This window comes from Galeopterus variegatus, unplaced genomic scaffold, assembly GCF_000696425.1.
Source record: "Galeopterus variegatus unplaced genomic scaffold, G_variegatus-3.0.2 Scaffold10649, whole genome shotgun sequence".
NCBI lineage: Eukaryota > Metazoa > Chordata > Mammalia > Dermoptera > Cynocephalidae > Galeopterus > Galeopterus variegatus.
The window spans coordinates 4421-9995 of record NW_007736760.1 but is presented as its reverse complement, the minus strand read 5'-3'; positions in this window follow the sequence as shown (position 1 = coordinate 9995).

Sequence of the window (5575 nt, the reverse complement as noted above, 5' to 3'; positions counted from 1 at the left end):
TGCAGCTGAGGACTCTGCCAACTGTGTCTGATTCGAGGGTGTCAGTGTCAAGACTCGTGGCCCCCCCCCCCCCCCGGGGATTTTAGACAAAAGGAGCGGGAGCTGATGGTCCTCTCCCAATGAGCCAGTGAAGCCAAGCACACCTGCAAAGGCCGTCTGTGTAAGAGGAGGTTGGGTTTCATGTGGGAGAGAAGAGTGTTCTTTTTGAATTCCTCTGACGTGGTTGGCATGTAATTCTACCCAGAGACAATGAGGTGGACGGAATGACCTTTGCAGCTAAGGCCTGCGGTTCCTCCGTTTGCATCTGAGAAGTGCAGCGTCCCTCACAGCTGGCCCCCGTGGTTGGGTCGACTCTGACCCAGCCACAGCATCAGAATGACCCCCACCTGCTTGTGGTTTCGGCCAGTAGGGTATTTGGCAAATGTGCTGAGAAGTCGAAGTCCCCCATCCCTGCCCCGGGTGGCCTAACATAGGACCACGGGGCATTTCTCATAGGGCCGTGAGTAGGGTAGTGCGGAGGGAGGCACTTTCCCTGCAAATGCTCCTCCTGTGGGCGCCACAGAGGGTGCCCTCCAGCGATGCTGAGCAAATCCTCTCAGTCTCTGAGTCAGTGCCCATGAAAGGCTCGGATGACCCAGTGCTACATTTTGACTTTGTGTTTAGACGAATGTTTTCCTGGAGATCCCTGTGCCTCTGACAATTGTGCAGTCAGAGTGTGTGGAGCACCTGGGTGAGGTGGAACGTCTAGACGTTGGGTCTTCTATCTGCAGGTTCACCTGGGCACCGGGGCTGGGAGCCTATGCCCTGGCAGAGTGCCTAGATGGGAAATGTCCTACAGGCTGTGTTTGCATGCATAGCTTATGGGATCCTTGCAGAGAGCAGTTGGGCCCTGGCAAGGTAATAAAGAGAACTCGGCGTGAAGTAAGACCGCTGCTTAGGGCGTTCTCTTTCAGGGCCTGGATCCCTGTCAATCATGGGCACGGCTTGTCTTGTTTTCCCTAGGAACTTCCATGATGCTTCCATGGATTCAGAAGATGTTGATGGAGTGTCTGGGGGTGACTGGAGGACACAGTGGGCCCCTGTGTTGGTGGCAGCAGGAGGAGGGAGAACAGGGACAGGAGAGCCCCATGCCTCGGGAGCCTCAGGATCTCGGCTCAGGGCTGGTCACGGTTGGAATCTGTTGAGTGAGCTGCAGCGCCAGGCTGGCCCTTGGCCACAGCGTGTGCCGGTGACACCCAGGTTTTGCAGCAAGCCCCCTCACTGCTCCCCGCCGAGGACAGGGGCTCAGCTTCTGGGCGCTTATCATTCTCACAGTTTCCTCTTTGGATCACCTCCTGCGACCTTGACTTTCCACCCACCCAGTTCTTTTCCATCTCCAGTCTGCCAGGTGCACGCAGGATTGTTTTTGCGGGCTGCTTGCTGAGGGAAGTGACATCGTGCGGTGTCCTTGGCTGAGGGGCGGGGGCTCTGCGGTTGTGTGTGCTTTGAATTAAGGGAGCGGTTGTGCGTTCCGGTAGCCAGCATCTGGCGGTGAATTCATCAGCCAGTGTATTCTCTTTGATCTCAAACCCAGATGTTGTGTGAACAGCAGAAGGGGAAGAAGAAAAAACAAAATCAGAGCCACTCAGGGAGAAGCCATGGCTTTGGGGCACAAAGCAGGTAGAACACAAATCTTTGTAAAGACTCCCCCTCCTGCTGCTACCTCGGCTCCTCGGGTGAGGGGTGGTGGAGCAGCGTGGCCCACTCCCCGGGGGCATGGGCAGGACGTGGGCTGACCCCCGCCCCGGTGCCTAGCACGTAGTAGGTGTTCAGTACACATGTGCCCACACCTTGCTTTTCATTTCTTCCCAGATTCTTTGTCTCTTTGCTTTTTCCCAGCCCTGTTCTGTAAGTGGCCAGGACTCAGAGAGGCTCTCCGTCCTTTGGAGTGGCTTCCTTTCCTCTAAAATCCTAGTGGCCCATCCCAGAGTTCATAGTGATAGCCGTTGCCATGGATGCAGAAACGTGCTTCTGGAGAGCCCTTTTTGCCTCCTTCTCTATCCGCCATTGGCAATGGGAAGCTGCTTTTCTCTTTTCCTGTCCATCATCTGTCTTTCTTGCCTGGATTAGATGCTCCTCCAAGGCAAGGTGCTTCACTGAGCCTTCTACATGCAAGATTCACCCCACACCCCTTTCTTCACCGGCTGTTCCCGCTAGGCAGCTACCTGAACTGTTCAGTGGTGCAGATCCCTCTTGCTAACAGGTGCGCATGAGCAAAAACTATCAGCTCAGCCTCTGTCCCTCACGTTGCGGGGAGTGTTGGTGCTCTAGGGAAGGTTTCCATAGAACCGGTCCTTCTTTGCTCCTCTTGATTCTCATTTCTTTCCTTCATGTAATCTCTCATTTTGCAAAGTAGGGAAGGAGGTTCCCACCCAGAATTCAGATACCCCACAGACAGACTGGAGCAGCCCAGTTGGAGATGGAGATTCTCTGAGTCTCTGCTGCTCCTCGTCCCCCACCCCCACTTCCCCACAAGCATGTGGCAGCCTCAGTGCCAGTTAACTTCCTGGTCTTAACCCGATGAGTCTGCCCTAGAGCCTTGATTCAACTAGTTTTTTTTCCCTGGTCATTTGAAAAAGAGAAGTGGATGATCTGCAGGCCCAGGGCAAAGCAAGCACATTTGGAAGCCGCGTCCAGTTCAGACTCTGAGTCTCTTTGGCGCACTCGCCAGGGCGGGGCTCTCTCCATCTGAGCAGCGCGATGGTGCTTTCCAAACCTGTCACCCACACGGGTAGGAGGATGCATCCCGTTCTCCACAATGCTGCTTTTGTTCTGCCGTCCTGAGTGGACGTGCACGAGGGGCCAGGCACTGCATGCCATGTCCACACAGTGGGAGCAGCTGGGGCTCAGTGAAGTCAAAGAACTTCTCTGAGATGACACAGCTGGTAGGTGGCTGCTGCCGGATCTGTCTCTAATTCTGCCTCTTCCAAAGAAGGAAGGACTCAATTCTGCCTGGGAGCCTTAGGTGCTTTTGTAAGAGGACAATGCATAAACCTTAATGCATGGTTAGAATGTAACCTTTTGGTGTTTTGGAGTAATTTTTGCTTATTTTCTGATTGCCAGTAGTAGTGTGTTTATTGAGCGCCTATCATGCATTAAGCTCTGTGCAAGTAGTGGCCTGTTGAAAAGCAGTTTCAGAAATTTCCAAAAAACATGCAGAACTAGGTGGGCTGTAGTGAACTCTGGCTCACTGCTCTTTCTGGAACCGTTGTTTCCTGTGAACTTTGCTTGTTGGTTTTGAGCTGATGATTGTGCTACACGAAGTGCAAACTTATGACAGAAGTAACCTGGCGTGGTTATTGATTTGCATAAACATTTTTTGTGCAGCATTGCACCTGGGCGGCAAGTTGTCAGATTCAGCTCAGTTCCATCTGGCACACAGTGATCACCAACCTGTTCTGCAGTTAGAACGTAACTGTTGCCTGTTAGGACCTCCCAGGGCTCTGAGCAGACAGGTGTACAGATGTTTACAGCAGAATGGACCAGAGATGTGGAATATACCAAGGACTCCAGGAGACAGGATTTCCCAGAGGAAGACAGGAAAGGGCTACTTTAGCTGGGTCTTGGAGGAGGAAAAGAAGTTCTCCAGGAAGGGACAGGGAGATGGCATTTGGGGCAGAAGAAACTTGCCTGTTCAGAGGTGTGGCTATACCTGGGCTTGTTCACTGCAGGGGAGTGTTATGGACTGGTGGAACAGCCACCGCTGGGGTGGGGGTTTGGGGCAACAGCACCCAAGGCAACTGGCTAGCACCAGGTTGCCAAGGGTCTCGTATTTTAGGCAAAGGCAGTGGGCAGCCAGGGAAGATGTTTGAGTGAAATGGACATGAAGATAAAAAGACAGCTGGTGGCAGTGGATGAGAGGATGGTCAGTGGGGCGGGGGAAGGGAGCACTGGAAATAAGGGGACCTGCCACCAAGGACAAAGTCCTCTGTTTTAGGGTGGCCTAATCTGCTGCATTTCCTAGATGTGGCTTTTCAGGGTGAGGCCTGGCTCATGCTGAGAAACAGGAACATGTGGCCTGGGCCAGGCATGACTCAGCTCCAACAGAAGAAGAAATAACAATGGGGTTTGGGCCTGGGTGGGGCAGTGGGGCTGTGGGGTGGGACGCTGGGGCCAGCCTGGGGCATCCAGGGGATGGATGTAGATGGATCACTCAAGTGCCTGGGCCTCCCTGACTCTGTGGGAACAGCCAGCTTGGCCAGGAGTTTCCAAGAGATGTGAGTCGACCACTTGGGGGTTTGTGGGGAGGGGCACCTTTGAGCCTGGCACCCCTCAGCCCTTGTCTCTGTCCTTGCTCATATACACACTAACATAACGCTTACGCAGAGGGACACTGCACAGCCGAGTTTTGGAGGGCAAAGCTTTTAACACCATTAAAACAGGCCATGCCACCGGCTGATGAGCCTTAAAATGGAAAAAGGGCGGGCCCTGCCCATGTGACTGCACGAACTACTGATCCGCATGTCGTCAGGTTACCAGGAGAGGAGCAGAGTCCTGGCTTAATTGCTAGGAGAAAGCTCTGTCATGCGCGGCCCATCTTCAGCCTCAGGTCCAGAACATTCCGCAGTATTCCCAGCCCAACCTCTACCCTCTCTCCTTCATCTTTGGTTGTGGTCTGGGATCCTCTTTTCTTTCTGTTTGGCCTCCATTGGCATCTGTCCCCTAGGTCTGCCAGCTGTGCCTGTGGACATTTCCTAATTCAGTCCATGCCTTTGGGTTAAAATGTTCTGACCTGCCTCTCATTCCCAGGACATTTTCCTGGGAAACTTTAGACCCAATTAGATGCAAGACTCCCAAACCTAGATATACTGGGCCCCTTTAAGGGAGGTAACTACCCCTCTGCCCTTAGCCTGGAAAAGCCTGTTTGCCAACAGGCCGTGGCTGGAGGGTGGTAGGAACATCCCATCCTTTAAGACAGGAGCAGGACGGCAGGCCAGTTAACTTGTGTGTCTGCCTCCCCCAGCCACTAATAAATACCCATTGGGGAGAATGAAGAAAAGCCGCAAGCGTCAAGCCTGACATCAGCAGACCAGCTTCGGTTACAGCAGTGACTGCCTCCCACTGTTGCAGAAACAGCCCTGGTCCTGAGGGTCTCTGAGCTTCTGGTTTGGGCTCCTGTCAACAGAACATTCTTATTAAAGAATCATGGAACAAGACGGAGCCTTAGAGTGTCATCTCTCAGCGTGCAGGAGTCAGGCACCACGCTGGGGCCGGTCCTGTTGTGCTGCTGCCCCTCCCCCCAGTGCCTCCTGCAGGCCTGGATGCCTTGCCCTCCTCCTCAGAGCCAGGCCCACCTTTCGAGGATTCCTCATCTCTGTGTCTTTGTGTTTTGCAGTGATTAGGGCCAAAGCGGTCAGTGAGAAGGAGGTGGACTCTGGAAATGACATTTATGGCAACCCTATCAAGAGGATTCAGTATGAGATCAGCAAATAAAGGTAAAGCAGACCGCAGCCGGGCGGCACTGTTGGGCAGAGCCGTGGGAGGACTGCTGGGCTGGCAGGGAGCCTGGGTCCCTGGAACACGGCCCAGCAACCCG